This window comes from Lepus europaeus, assembly GCF_033115175.1.
Source record: "Lepus europaeus isolate LE1 chromosome 23 unlocalized genomic scaffold, mLepTim1.pri SUPER_23_unloc_1, whole genome shotgun sequence".
Lineage (NCBI taxonomy): Eukaryota > Metazoa > Chordata > Mammalia > Lagomorpha > Leporidae > Lepus > Lepus europaeus.
In genome coordinates, this window is record NW_026909015.1 from 362917 (window position 1) to 377788 (window position 14872).

General features: G+C 41.5%; 1 pseudogene; it reads left to right on the top strand.

Moving 5' to 3' along the window:
* The first annotated feature begins 273 nt into the window (after window positions 1-273).
* On the top strand, window positions 274-1186 carry LOC133754359 (dexamethasone-induced Ras-related protein 1-like; annotated as a pseudogene).
* The last annotated feature ends 13686 nt before the right edge of the window (window positions 1187-14872 follow it).

A 14872-nucleotide genomic window follows, 5' to 3' on the forward strand; every position in this document is an offset into this window, starting at 1 on the left:
TTGTTGTTTCTCTGACATTTAACTTTTGTCACTTTGTTTAAAAAGTTACTATTAATTTAATTTGGGCGAAAGGGGGCGTGGTTCCTGGTGGGCGGGGATGGCGGCCGCGGGCTGCATATAAACCCAGACGGCGGGTGCAGGGAGCCAGAGTGCTCTGTTCCCGGGATCCTGCCCCTAAGGATTTGAGCAGAACCAAGCCGAGTGGGAGCCTCTCTGCGCCTGTCCCCGCCGAGCTCTCCGGCCGCTGCCCGCCCCCGTGCTCCTCTCGCCCCCATGAAACTGGCCACGGTGCTCAACAAGATGTGCCCGGGCTACTCGGAGCTGAGCAGGAATCCCGGCCAAGAACTGTTCCCGCATGGTGGTCCTGGGCTCGTCCAAGGTGGGCAAGACGGCCATTGTGTCGTGCTTCCTCACCAGCCGCTTTGAGGACGCCTACACGCCCACCATCGAGGACTTCCACCGCAAGTTCTACTCCATTCGCGGCGAGCTGTACCAGCTGGACATCCTCGACACGTCAGGCAACCACCCGTTCCTTGCCAGGAGGCGCCTCTCCATCCTCACGGGAGACGTGCGCATCCTGGTGTTCAGCCTGGACAACCGCGACTTCTTCGAGGAGGTGTAGAGGCTCAAGCAGCAGATCCTGGACACCAAGTCGTGCTTCAAGAACAAGACCAAGGAGACGGACGTGCCGCTGGTAGTGTGCGGCAACAAGGGCGACCGGGACTTCTACTGCGAGTTGGAGCCGCGCGAGATCGAGCAGCTGGTGGGCGACGACCCCCGGCGCTGCGCCTACGTCGAGATCTCGGCCAAGAGAAACAGCAGCCCGGACGAGACGTTCCGCGCGCTCTTCGCCATGGCCAAGCTGTGGAGCGAGATGAGCCTGGACTTGGACCGCAAGGTGTTGGTGCAGTACTGCGACGCGCTGCACAGCAAGAAGGCGCTGTGTGCCAAGTGGCTGCAGTGCGCGGGCAGGGACGATGACCACCCCGGCGACGCCTTCGGCATCGTGGCGCCCTTGGCGCGCAGGCCGAGCGTGCACAGTGACCTCCTGTACATCCGCGAGAAGGACGGCGGCGGCGGCCTGGCTGTGCGCCCCGGGGAAGGCGCTGACCAGTCGAGAAGGGACGGTCATTTGTTCGGAAGGAAAGATTATTGGCTCAGCCTGGGGCTCCTCCAACCTCTCTGAGGGACCCCAATGACAGGGAGAGGAGGGTGGGAGAGGGGAGGTAGGGGCGGCAGGCCGCTGTTGGGTTCTAGGAACGTCCTGCCCTGCCCGGGGGTCAGGACCGGCGAGCATTAGCTTGTCCTTGGCCCTGGCACAGCCCCGAGGCCTTTGCGCTCTGGAACTGCCAGTCCTAGGCAAGTGACTTGTTTACATGAGGGTGTGAGGAATCGCACAAAGGACAAACAAAACGCAAAACTTGCACTTTAATAGTTGTTCCGGTATCAGCATGGACAAAAACAAAAACTCATCCAGGTGTTTATAGTGTGTGTGTGTGTGTGTGAGAGGTCTTTATTATTGTTGACTTTTTTAATATAAAATAAAATTCAGTATGGAAAAAAATGTATATTGGGTCTATTTGCCAAAGAAATTCCTAGAATAACTTTTTCATCAAAATAAAACCTTGTACACTTGCTTAGGAAAACATAGAATTGTGCTACCATTTATGTTAGTTATACATGTAGGTTTTTGTGAATCACTATACTATATTAATGAATATCATTTTAAAAAATATTTCTCCCTTTCCAGCTAAACAATGATATGTATGTAAGAATTCAAGAGAACTTTTTTCAGATTCTTAATGAAAATTTAAAGCTGATAGCAGTGAAATAATAGGAAATATCAATATTGCTTTGATATATCAGGTTTGTTGTTTCTATGCGATTTAAATTTTGTCACTTTGTTTAAAAAGTTACTATTAATTTAATTTGGGACTTTATAGGTCATTCATAAGTTGTCAATAATCTCTGAACCCTTCTTTTAAATAAAGAGAATTGAGCCAGATGAGTTCAAACTTCCTTCCATTGGATTTAATATTTATTTTAATTTTACATTTCAGTGAAATTCCAGGAGAGTTTAGTAGTCATCATGCCAAAGGTATTTTAATATTAAAATACCAATACCAATATGCCAGAGAGACAGAGAAGAATTAGGGAGAAGTAGGGTGGTCAGAAAGAAAGGCAGGTAGAAAGATAAAAAGACAGATGAGGGGGAGAGAAAGAGAGAGGGTAGAGAGTGAGAATATTTTTTAAAAAGATTTATTTTTAGTTATTTGAAAGACAGTTAGAGAGAGAGGTAGAGACAGAGAGAGAGGTCTTCCATCTGCTGGTTCACTGCCCAAATGGCTGCAATGGCCAGAGCTGAGCCAATCCGAAGCCCGGAGCCAGAAGCTTCTTCCTGGTCTCCCATGGGTGCAGGTACTCAAGGACTTGAGCCATCTTCTGATGGTTTCCCAGGACATAGAAGAGAGCTAGATCAGAAGAGGAGCAACTGGGACTTGAACCTGCACCCATATGGGATGCCAGCACTTCAGGTCGGGACTTTAACCCCAAATATCTTTTTTATTGTTGATAAAAACTGTTATTCATGCAATATAGTCAGTAACAATGAAAAGAAATTTCTTTGGTTGTGTTTTAGATGTTTGAATGTGCTTATTTTTGCATTATATCTGTTAAATTTTAAGTATTTTGCCCAAAATCAACTTGGAACAAAAGGGCACATTCTAAGTTCTGTCTGAAATTTTATGGAAAATCTCAGGAGTCAGCAGCCCTGTGAGGTTGTGCATCCACACTGCAGCTGCTCATTCCTTGTAGACAACAGAAGGTGTCCTGTGACTTTCTGAACTTTCCCTTCTCAGATCTTAATACAAGAACAACTTCTACTGTTCTGACCCACACTAAAGATTCAACCCTGCCACTGGGGGAGTGGGGGAAACTTCTTGCCCAATCTCTATGCTCTACATGGGAGAAGAATTGGTTTCAAATTTACCATATCTCAAACCACTAAGGATTATATTTGTCTAAGATAACACCTTGGTTTATACTCCAGACACCACCATGCAGCCGGTGTCAACTCTTGGTCTTAGGTGCAATGCACTCCATATGCCTCTCAGTACTGCATGGGCAGACAACTGAATCTTTCACATTTGAGTTGGCTTCCATGGGTTGAAAACTAAAGATAGCATAATAACACAGTTTTAGAAGGAGTGTTATGTAGACAGAGGAGCAATAGTTTCCAGGATAAAGATGCAGCAAAGATAATCTATGTATTTAGAAGAGCTGCTAGCCAATCCATAGCCATGTGACAACTAAGTCCACATATATATGTGTGTGTGTGTGTGTATAATGGACATTGTTAGCATCTGAAAATCTTATTCAAACTGTTTCATGGTTACAGATAACAGGGTTATTTTCCTACTAAAGTACATGAATGTATGTTCATGATAAATTATAATGTAAATATAAAAATTATAAAATAATTTTGAAACATTTTAGGATATAATATACAAATATTCACTAATCCCATCAACCAGAGACTGAATTAAATTGCCCTTTTGAGTATATCTTTGATATCAGATATCTATTTAAATCACATATAAATGAAGAAAATACATAATGTGAATGTACTTCAATTACTTTATACATAGGCTTGTAAACTACTCTTAGCTTTATATCATGACTAAATTTCATATTCTTCCTTATTTTAGATCTGATTTCTAGGACTTGCAGTGCATTTATAATGATTTACCTTAATGTGTCTAATCAGTTTTTACTGTTTGACACATATTAATATGATAATACTTCAGAGACACAGAATTATTTCTATATGTCTGATCATTTACATTTAATATATTGATTCATCTGGAATTAGTAGAATTTGATGTGCTGCTAATTCCTCTTGGAGATACGTCTTGCATATCGTCTCACTAGTAGTGAATGTGATTTGTGATTTTCCTAAACCTATGCTACTATCACCTACTGTGGTTCAACTTGTCAGCTTAGTAACTGTTAAGCACTATCCCTTTGACTTGTTATACCACTGCAAGTGAGGTTGCAGTAGTTTTTTGCTGCTCATTGTTATATTTCTTCACTGAAATAAGGGATTCCTGTCCTTCACCTCCTTTTCCACTAGTCACTCTGATTTTCTCACATCGAGTACCATGGGATTCAGTTTGCTTAGACTACTGAACAATATTTTATTGCTCAGACTTTATAGAACTGTTCTTCACATAGACTTTGAAAAAATTATTTAGTTATTTCTGGCCAGCGCCATGGCTCATTAGGCTAATCCCCCACCTGCAGCGCCGGCACACCAGGTTCTAGTCCTGGTTGGGGCGCCGGATTCTGTCCTGGTCACTCCTCTTCCTGGCCAGCTCTCTGCTGTGGCCCGGGAAGGCAGTGGAGGATGGCCCAAGTCACTGGGCCCTGCACCCACAAGGGAGACCAGGAGAAGCACCTGGCTCTTGGCTTCGGATCAGAGCGGTGCGTCGGCCGCAGCACGCTGGCCCCAGCGGCCTTGGGGGGTGAACCAACGGAAAAAGGAAGACCTTTCTCTCTGTCTCTCACTGTCCAATCTGCCTGTCAAAAAAAAAAAAGAAAGAAAGAAAGAAAGGAAGGAAGAAAGAAATTGTTTAGTTATTTCCATGGGAAAGAGAGAGAGAGCGTTCCCATCCACTGGTATACCCCCTCCTCCCCCAGATTCCTGCAATGATGAGCTAGGCCAGACTTAAACCAGGAGCCAAGAACCCAATCGAGATCTCCCATGTAAGTGGCAGGTATCCAACCACTTCAGCTATCCTAACTGCCTCCCAGGGTCTGCATTGGCAGGAAGCTGGAATCAGGAGCCAGAGCTGGGAATTAAGGCCACATGATCAGGTGCAGGATGTGGGCTTCTTAACTAGTGTCTTGCTGCCATGGCAAAAGTCCATCCAGATATGTATTTCTTATTTGACTCAATTCATATTCAAGTGAAGTAATGGACCTTGAAAACCTAGGTATGACTTTTCTGTGGGCATTGGAGAGATGAGTAGTTTTCAAGTTGCATCCAGATCCATTAACTTCCTCGTAGTTGCCACACATGAACCTGTAATAGGTATGAAAAAGGGAAACCACTGCAAAAGAACTCGGGGTCCCTTTTACTGTGTCTTCTGCAGCAGCTGTGCATCCCACAGTCTTTGTCACAGCTGGATTCCATCACAAATTCAAGTGGCAAAAACAGATCTTCTTATAACCAAGGCTTGGAAACAACTTTAGAACTTCTCCTGTGTTCATTTTAAATTACTTTCTTCTAGTATATTTTATTATGAACCTTCCTAGAACTAGGAAGGAGTTCAGTTATAAATTAGTATATATTTTAGTCAGTAGTAATTAGTATGAGCTGCTTATTTTAGAATAATTTATATAAGTTCGCTGTATAAATCAAGCATATATTATGTAAATATATGTTAAATCCCAAATTCTGTGTTGTTTCAGGGGCATTTTATTTTATTGTTGGTATACCTGATTTTTTGGACTTAAGGGAGTTAAATATGACATTGAAAATGAACATACAATTTGTCTGTCTCACTAAATCTCTTTTGTCAGCAGACTGTTCATCATCTGAGAGCCAAAGGCTAGGTCCAGTAAAACCTACAATCACAAGAGTCAAATAGCACTGAAAAGTCATTCCGAAGTGCTATAGGCTTGCAGCAGAGTATCTTCTTTCTTGGGATCTAATAGTCCTTTTGAGATGGGTTAGAAGCAGGATTCACTCAATCTAGCCCTTCCTGACCTGACCTGGATGCATTGCCAGCTCCAGACCCGTCAGAAGCAAGCACTGTCCAGAACCTTCCTGTAAAAGACACCTTGTGTGTTTGTACATAAGCCCCCATTAAACCTCGTCTGGGTTGCACATTGGCCTCTTATCAATTTCCATTACAAGGAAGTCAAGTAACTTGGGATCAGTATAACTTTTGGCCACATGGAGCATCTTGTCAGTCATCTCAACCAAGGTTCTATATGCTGAGAGCTTTTGTTTTAATCTTATTTTGAAACAAATAGAAAAGTAAAGTAAAACATGCACAATCTAAATGTATGGTAATTACATTAAAAGTGTTGGGATAATTTTAAGTTATTTTTTCTTTTTCTTTTTTTTTTACTTTTATTTAATGAATATAAATTTCCAAAGTACAGCTCATGGGTTACAATGGCTTCCCCCTCCCAAAACTTCCCTCCCACCCACAACCCTCCCCTTTCCCGCTCCCTCTCCCCTTCCAATCACATCATGATTCATTTTCAATTCTCTTTATATACAAAAGATCAGTTTAGTATAAATTAGGTAACGATTTCAACAGTTTGCCCCCATATAGCAACACAAAGTGAAAAAAAAATACTGTTGGAGTACTAGTTATAGCATTAAATAAGAGTGTACAGCACATTAAAGGCAGAGATCCTACATAATATTTTTTTAAAAATTAATTAATTTTCTATGCCACTTCCAATTTAACACCTGGTTTTTTTTTCCATTTCCAATTATCTTTATATATAGGAGATCGATTCAGTATATAATTAGTAAAGATCTCATCAGTTTGTACCCACGCAGAAACACAAAGTGTAAAAATACTGTTTCAGTACTAGTTATAGCATCACTGCACATTAGACAACACATTAAGGACAGATCCCACATGGGATGTAAGTACACAGTGACTCCTGTTGCTGACTTAACAATTTGACACTCCTGTTCATGGCGTCAGTAATCTCCCTAGGCTCTAGTCATGAGTTGCCAGGGCTATGGAAGCCTTTAGGGTTCGCTGACTTTGATCTTATTCCGATAGGGTCACAGTCAAAGTGGAAGTTCTCTCCTCCCTTCAGAGAAAGGTACCTCCTTCTTTGATGGCCCCGTTTTAAGTTATTTTTTCATGAGCGCATTATTTACACCCTCAAAATTTTGGAATTGGAATTTTGTCCTAGCCAATATGTCTCAGAGTATTGTCATACTAATTGAGAAAAGATAGAAGGAATCATTAGATATAAGTAAAAATTCAAAAATTCCTTTACACTTTTAGACAAACTATGGCTCTTTTTATATATAACAAGAACAATGGAACTGATGATATTGATCATAATAAAAGTTATAATAACAATAATATCTGGGGCTGGTGCCATGGCTCACTTGGTTAATCCTCATCCTGTGGCACCAAATGGCATCCCATGTGGGCACTGGGTTCTAGTCATGGTTGTTCCTCTTCCAGTTCAGCTCTCTGCTGTGGCCTGGGAGGGCAGTGGATGATGGCCCAAGTGCATGGGCCCCTGCACCCACATGGGAGACCAGGAAGAAGCACCTGGCTCCTGTCTTCGGATCTCTGTGGTGAACATTTGGGGAGTAAACCAACAGAAGGAAGACCTTTCTCTCTGCCTCTCTCTGTCTATAAGTCTACCTGTCAAATAAACAAAAATAAATAAATTTAAATACAATAATATCTAACATTTATAGAACCACATAAGTTTATTCACTAGTAGAATTACATATAAACAATATAACTTAATTGTTCATATGAAACTATAGAAATAAACATCTTTTATGTTTAAAGATTTATTTACTTATTCATTTCTAAGGTAAAATAACAGAGAGAGAGAGAGAAAGGGAATGAGAAAGTGGGAGAGAGAGAAAGAGAGAATCTTCCTTCATCTCCTTCACTCTGCAGATAGCCAGGGCTAGGCCAGGCAGAAGTCAGGAACCAGGAACTTTGTCCAGGTCCACCATGTGGGTAGCAGGAATGCAAGAAATCTGGCCATGATTTGCTACATTAGTAGAATGCTGAACTGGAGGCAGACGTGTGACTCAATCCCAAGCATTCCAATATGGGGTGGATATTTCCCAAGCAGAAATTCAAACAGCCTCACTACACACTCACCCCAACAGATTTATTTTTAGGGATGAGAAAACCTAGATGCAAAGACATTAAGTACTAGTAAGTGATAAACACAAAGCACAACTTGAGGTATTATCTTCAGAGTCCACATTGTGAATCAACCATGAGAGAATTTATGATATTGACAGAAAATAAATTCCAATATCTGACAAGGAATGAATCTGATTTACATCCAGAGAGACTGGTGCCATACCATGGATGCAGATACATTGCGGGCCGGTGCCGCGGCTCACTAGGCTAATCCTCCGCCTTGTGGCACTGGCACACTAGGTTCTAGTCCCGGTCAGAGCACTGGATTCTGTCCCGGTTGCCCCTCTTCCAGGCCAGCTCTCTGCTGTGGCTCAGGAGTGCAGTGGAGGATGGCCCAAGTGCTTGGGCTCTGCACCCCATGGGAGACCAGGATAAGCACCTGGCTCCTGCCATCGGATCAGTGTGGTGCGCCGGCCACAGCGCACCAGCTGCAGAGGCCATTGGAGGGTGAACCAATGGCAAAGGAAGACCTTTCTCTCTCTCTCTCTCTCTCACTGTCCACTTTGCCTGTCCAAAAACAACAACAACAACAACAACAACAACAACAACAACAACAACAACAAAACCAGATTCTTTGCATGGAATCCCCTAGAATTTGAACCTCTGCCCTTGCAAATGAACACATTCATTGTTCTAGCTTCAAAGAAAACTAGGAATGGTCTTTTGCTCCACACCAAAAACCACAGCAAAGCAAACAAAAACAAGACCAAAAATGAGAAACGAAAAATTTCAAAAAATGGAAGCTGGATGAGTTGTAGTTGTAGCTGCAGATGGATTTCCTGATGATGCAGCAGCCACCTGGCAGCTAAAGTGTGATGATTCAGTGCACCTTGTGGACTTACATGCTCCACAGAGTGTACTTGCACTGAGTGTTTGGTCTGTGTCAGACATTACACTAGAATAAAGCAACATAAGAATGCTGGAATAACTCAGGAAATGTGCAGTGCCATGGCAGAAATGTTTAATGCCCTCCACATGGCTATGTGATCCAGAATATTTTCAAATTCTCTTGCAGGTCTACACGACTTTGTTCTGATCCCTGAGTTGTGAGCACAGAAATGACACATTTCACCTTGGCATCAAAGAATAGGAGAGCAGGTATGTGACCCTCCACCTCTGTCTCCCCTGCTGTGCTATACAGGAAACACACATTGAGATGATGAATTCACTGGGGCCAACTGCTGCCCTGAGGGCCAGCTTGCATCAAAATCTGCAGGAATAAGTACTGAATTTTTGCTAAGCCAGCAAGATGTAGAGGTTAACCATGCTGACAGCATTGTCCAGCACATCCTGAATAATGCACCTGACTCTCCTTTTTTCTCAGAGACCACTGTTGGACCAACTCTTTCAAGCAGCTCAACCGTGAATTAACTTTGATGCCCAGAGGAGTAACTATCTGCTTCAAGTAGGATGTTTTGCTGCTCCAAGAAGTTCCTGTGTTTCCTTGAGCTCTTCTCTGGAGATTTCCAGGTGTGGTGCCACATGGTGAAGCTTCTCATCATAGGGTCAAGGGGATCAACTTACACAGGGATTCTGGCCCTACATCATTTTGACAGATATATGTGTAATTTGGTACTTATGTACAAGAAAAGGAATAAAGAGGGAAAAAAGTTAAATGACATTCTCTAGCACAGCACTGACCAAGAGAAGTATAATGCAAGCCACGTACATAATTTTCAATTTTCCACTCAGGAAGTAAAATGAAAGGGATGTAATAAATAGTAACAATATACTTTATGTAGCTCAGTGTTCCATGGTAAGCATTTGCATTATAATCAATATAAATTTGTTAATTTCTAGTGAATTCTTTAAAGTTGGATGTGATTTTTTCATTTTAATAGTGAAATACCATTTGGAATAGCCACATTTAAGATTGCACTATAACCATATGACTATCCAACAGTGAGCATTAGCGGTAACTGAAACTTACTAAGTGTTTGTTTAGCTTTATTAGAACTGTGATAGCCACATTGCAATATTGTCTAATTTATTAGAATACTATTTTGTGTTAAAAAATTGGCACACTCCCAGAATTAGAAAGTGTCAGAGCTAAGATCCTAACCAATTCTCTGCCCTCCCTCTGGGCTACTCCAGTACCGTGGGATTTCTCTGTAATTCAAGCCAGAAGGGTGACACCCTCAAATAAAATCATGACACTGGTGATGGAGAGAAGGCTGTAGTTAATGAATATTAAAGAGCTCTACTTGCGAATACTCTTCTTGATGATTGATTGTGTCTGTGTGAGGGAGGAAAAAAAGCAGTTTCTGTAGGGTGGCTTCCCACTTCTGACTCAAGCAATGGAGTTGTCCCTAGTGGGAAGGAGAGAGACACTGTCAGGGCATTTGTTCAACAGAAATTGAAATTTAGCAAATTTTGATCATTGGAATTACTAGTACAGTATGAAGAACTAAACCCGATTTTTGTTTTAGCTGTGACTCCTTTATATGTGGCACAAATGCCAGGTGACAACTATTGGATAAGCGCTACTTATGTAAAAAAGGCATCTATGTAACAGAATGATGCCTGGATGCACGGATTGGTGTGTTTGTAATACTGTTATAGAAAGAACACCCATAGCTAATTCAACAGCCTTAAATTTACAGTGCATAATATTTGCAAGCTTTAATGGATTTGTTTATATCTCTTCTATAGATACTCATTCAGCTCTGAGCCACCACACACACAATAGGGAAGAGCTTTGAGGAACTCTGTAATTATGAGCTAATCTTTGCTTCTGAAAGAATGCCAAGTGATAGCACTTGGGCTTGAGCCATCTACCTGGGCAGAATTCATCCAATTATGCTATGCCACATACTTTGGAAGATCTGATCTTAAAAATCCAAAGGCTACAAGAGGTGACTAAGAAGAGAACTTGTAGCAATTCAAGCATCTCTTAAGCTATTGACAGGTGCTATTGCCTTACGAATGATAACTATGAAGGGAAAAATGAAAACAAATTATGCTGGAAAGTCATAAATATGGTATTTTAATTTGTTTACATTTACCATTTCTGAAGCATATTCTTAAAAGTTATTTGTGATCAACAGCATTATGCTGTTTGATTATTGATCAATTTATTCAATTTGGACTTGTGTATGTATCTTCACAGAAAGGTTCATCTCACTATAACCAGCACACTTAATCTGTTTAATAAATTTTGTTGCCAAAATGCTGCTACAGAGCAGTACAGATGCCCTAAATGACAGGAAAGGACTGTCCAGTTTCTCCTCACTCCTGAGGCCATGTTTGACGTCAGCTGTGAGTTTATTACTTTTTATCCTGAAAGATTTCAGGATAATTTTCACTTTTTCAGTCCCTGCTGCTGTCCTGTGCTCTGGTCATTTATACTCACAGCAGTCAGTGGTTACAAATGTGGAATAGGACCAAGGCATGGGGTGACCACAGGACAAGCATCATATAAAATAAGGGTATTGTGTGGGGATGGGTCTTCTGTTGTCTCTCTCCCTGGTAGAAGAATCTCCTTTAGTATTTGTATGTTGTGGGGTTCCCAGGGAGCTTTGTTTGGGTCAGACAAGTCCGCCTATGGGTTAAAGTGACTCAGACCATAGGAGCACTTGCATTTTCTGGGCCCCTGGGCTGGAGCTGGAATTCCCTCTGAGCTCTGTTTAGCACTGCATTCTACCAGAATTCCCTTGCTTGTTCCCTGAAGTGCTCTAGGGTGAAGCTGGCACAAACATTTGAAAATTTTCATTCAGCCACTGACAGTTGCTGAAAACCTTCCAATACATGTATATGCTCTTATCTCAGCTTTACAAAAGCCATGACCTAAAAATAAATGCAATTTAGAAAAAAAAATACATTCAACTACAGTGAGTTTCAGGTGACCAACATGTGAGACAAAAAGGCAGGGATCGTTCACACTTTTAGGCTTTGGGTAGTGTGTGCCTATCCAGGCATCAGCAAGGCCTTTACCCAGGGTTCCCACTAAACATGAGCAATTATTTAAAGCTGTTTCTTTTTTAAAATTTTTAATCAAAATATGTATACTGCTTGGTTAAATGCAGGACCATTTCTGATCACTTAATTTTTTAAAGATTTATTTATTATTTATTTGAATGAGTTACACAGATAGAGGAGTGGCAGAGAGAAAAAGAAAGAGAGTGAGACAGGTCTTCCATCCAATGCTTCACTCCTCAGTTGTCCACAATGGATGGCTGGAGCTGCACTGATCCAAAGCCAGGAGCCAGGAGCTTCTTTCAGGTCTCCCAAGTGGGTGCAGTGGCCCAAGGGCTAGGGCTACCTTCTACTGCTTTCCCAGGCCATAGTAGAAGTGGAGCAGCTGGGACTAGAACCGGTGCCCATATGGGATGCCGGCACTTCATGCCAGGGCGTTAACCCACTGCACCACAGCACCAGCCCCTGATCACTTAATTTTTTAACTGAGATGTGTTCCTGAGATCTTTTATGATTAGCATATGCATGTGGCTAATGTCTTAAAAATTAGACATTTTTTCCTGTATCTTTCAACTGATCTTTCTTTTAGCCTTTTCACTTGCTAAACACTGTTTTTGGTTTTCCTTTGGCTAATCTGACCTCCTATAATCTGAATTCTCAGGTCAATGGAGACACAGGCTGAGAGTTGTGATTTAGTCACTTTCCTCCTTGTTTTCATCTATGTCCCTGGACCCTTGCCATGTATAAAATGTTCCATTGCACTTCTCAAAAATCTTCTTTAAAACCCTAAGCTTTATAAATTAAGTACTAACATTAAACTTTGAAAAATATTTTTATGAGAGATCCTGTATTTGGCCATAACTTCCACTTTGTAAGCTATGCAAATGCAGAACTTTCTCTCTTGTGTCTCTAAACAAGAAGGCTGACATCAAAGGCAGCTGGCCTTTCCTTGCTGAGTCTGGCTCCTATAAAATTAGAGTGGTGAAGGGAAATATTTGGAGGCACTTACTAACACAACTAACACAGAAGGGCTTTAGTGATTCAAATCATAAACCTAAACTTACAAGGGTAAAACTAATTTTAGAATGAAACATACGACAAATGGATGAAGTACAAAAAACAAAAACACACACAAAAAACTGACCTAAGCGCTAAGATGACAACAGGCAGGCTCAATTCTTCAAGTTGGAAAACTTTGAGGACTAAGGTTTTACCTGTAATTCCCATCTTTAGTTTCCACCGAGTTTTTGCTGTCTAAATTTATTAACTTGATCTAAATTCAACCCATTTTAAAGGATCGCATTACTTTTTATGACCTGGGAGCAGTAAATGTAGAATTTCCTTAAATTGTGGATAGAAATGGAATGGTCATGAGTTTGAACTTGTGGAATTTATAATGTATTATTTAGCTATACATGGCATTTTATTATAGAGAGAGAGAGAAGAGGCAATTTTCAACTACAGAATTTTGAAAATATCTAAAAGTATCAATAAAAATAAGAAGAGCTGGGGTGAATTCAAATTAAAATGTAGGAATCCTAAGCAATTATTCCCATTTGCACCATGAAGAGCTGACTGTGCACTAAGTCTGGATTTAAAACAGGTGGACTGAAGGAAGTGCACTTAGATGTCTGAGAAATCTGAGGGCAGTCACTGTCCTCCCTATGTTACTGCTGCCCACTAAGAAAAGAACAAAAAACGAATGAAAGAAAAAAGGTGAAATGCATGAATGATTGTAGAAAGCATTGGAAGTACGGAGGACTATGTTTTGTATGTTCAATGAAATATTTTACATTTGATTTTACCAGTGATCATTTTTTTTTGGACAGGCAGAGTAGATAGTAAGAGAGAGAGACAGAGAAAGGTCTTCCTTTTTGCCATTGGTTCACCCTCCAATGGCTGCTGCGGCCAGCGAATCTCGCTGATCCAAAGCCAGGAGCCTGGTCTCCCATTGGGTGCAGGGCCCAAGGACTTGGGCCATCCTCCACTGCCTTCCCTAGCCATAGCAGAGAGCTGGCCTGGAAGAGGGGCAACTGGGATAGAATCCAGCGCCCCAACCGGGACTAGAACCCAGTGTGATGGCGCCGCAGGGCAGAGGATTAGCCTGTTAAGCCATGGCGCCGGCCACCAGTGATCATTTTTATTTTGTGCTGGTTTTCTGAAGACTATTGGCAAAAAAGCTTGCATTATTTTGACACATTGTGTTTCATCTCATTGCTTTAGGCATATATTTACTATTTCATGCAGTATTGTTTACTATAAGGCACTGAACTGAACTGAAGAAAATCACCGATTTCTGAAAGAAACCATAAATCTAAATGTAGGAAGACCTAGAAGTTAGAAAAACCAAGTATGTCGGATGTTGCTTTAAATTTCAGAGGTAACATATTTATTTCTTATAGTATATGTAGAAATACAGCAAGTTTTATTGTGAAAGCATCAGTTAGTGTTACATGAAAATAGCATTTAGAAAATCTGCTAAACTATGAAACAGTCACTAAATAGTATACATAAGCCATAGCAAAATTGTTCCTTAAACTTTATAATGTGTAATTCCCTAAGAAAGGCAATTCTATAGTTTCATGAAATGGAATACATTATATACCACATAAATTACTCCTGGGCATTTAGCATATTTGAATATATTTTCAAAATTCTTTATTTCAGAAGGGCCAATTAAAGAACATATCTGTTAGGAAACTGGCACAGTTTTAGCCAGGTGGCCACATGGCCCAGCTACCTGAGCCAGGCTCCACCCCCATCCTAATGGGATTCGCTGCCTCTGCGTCCCTGCCCGCCCTCAGGTGAAGTTTTAAAAGGGCCTGTTCCTGCACACGTGCTCTCTTGGTTCTTCTCTCTTGATCCTTCTCTCCTGTGCTCTCTTGGCCTCTCTTGGCTTCTCTCCTCCTCTCGTCTCTCTTCTCCCTCCTCTCTGTCTCTCTCTCTTACAGTCTCCTTCTCTCTTTTTCCTTCGCCACCCCTTCACTCCGGTCTGTAGGGCGTTCCCCAATAAACCC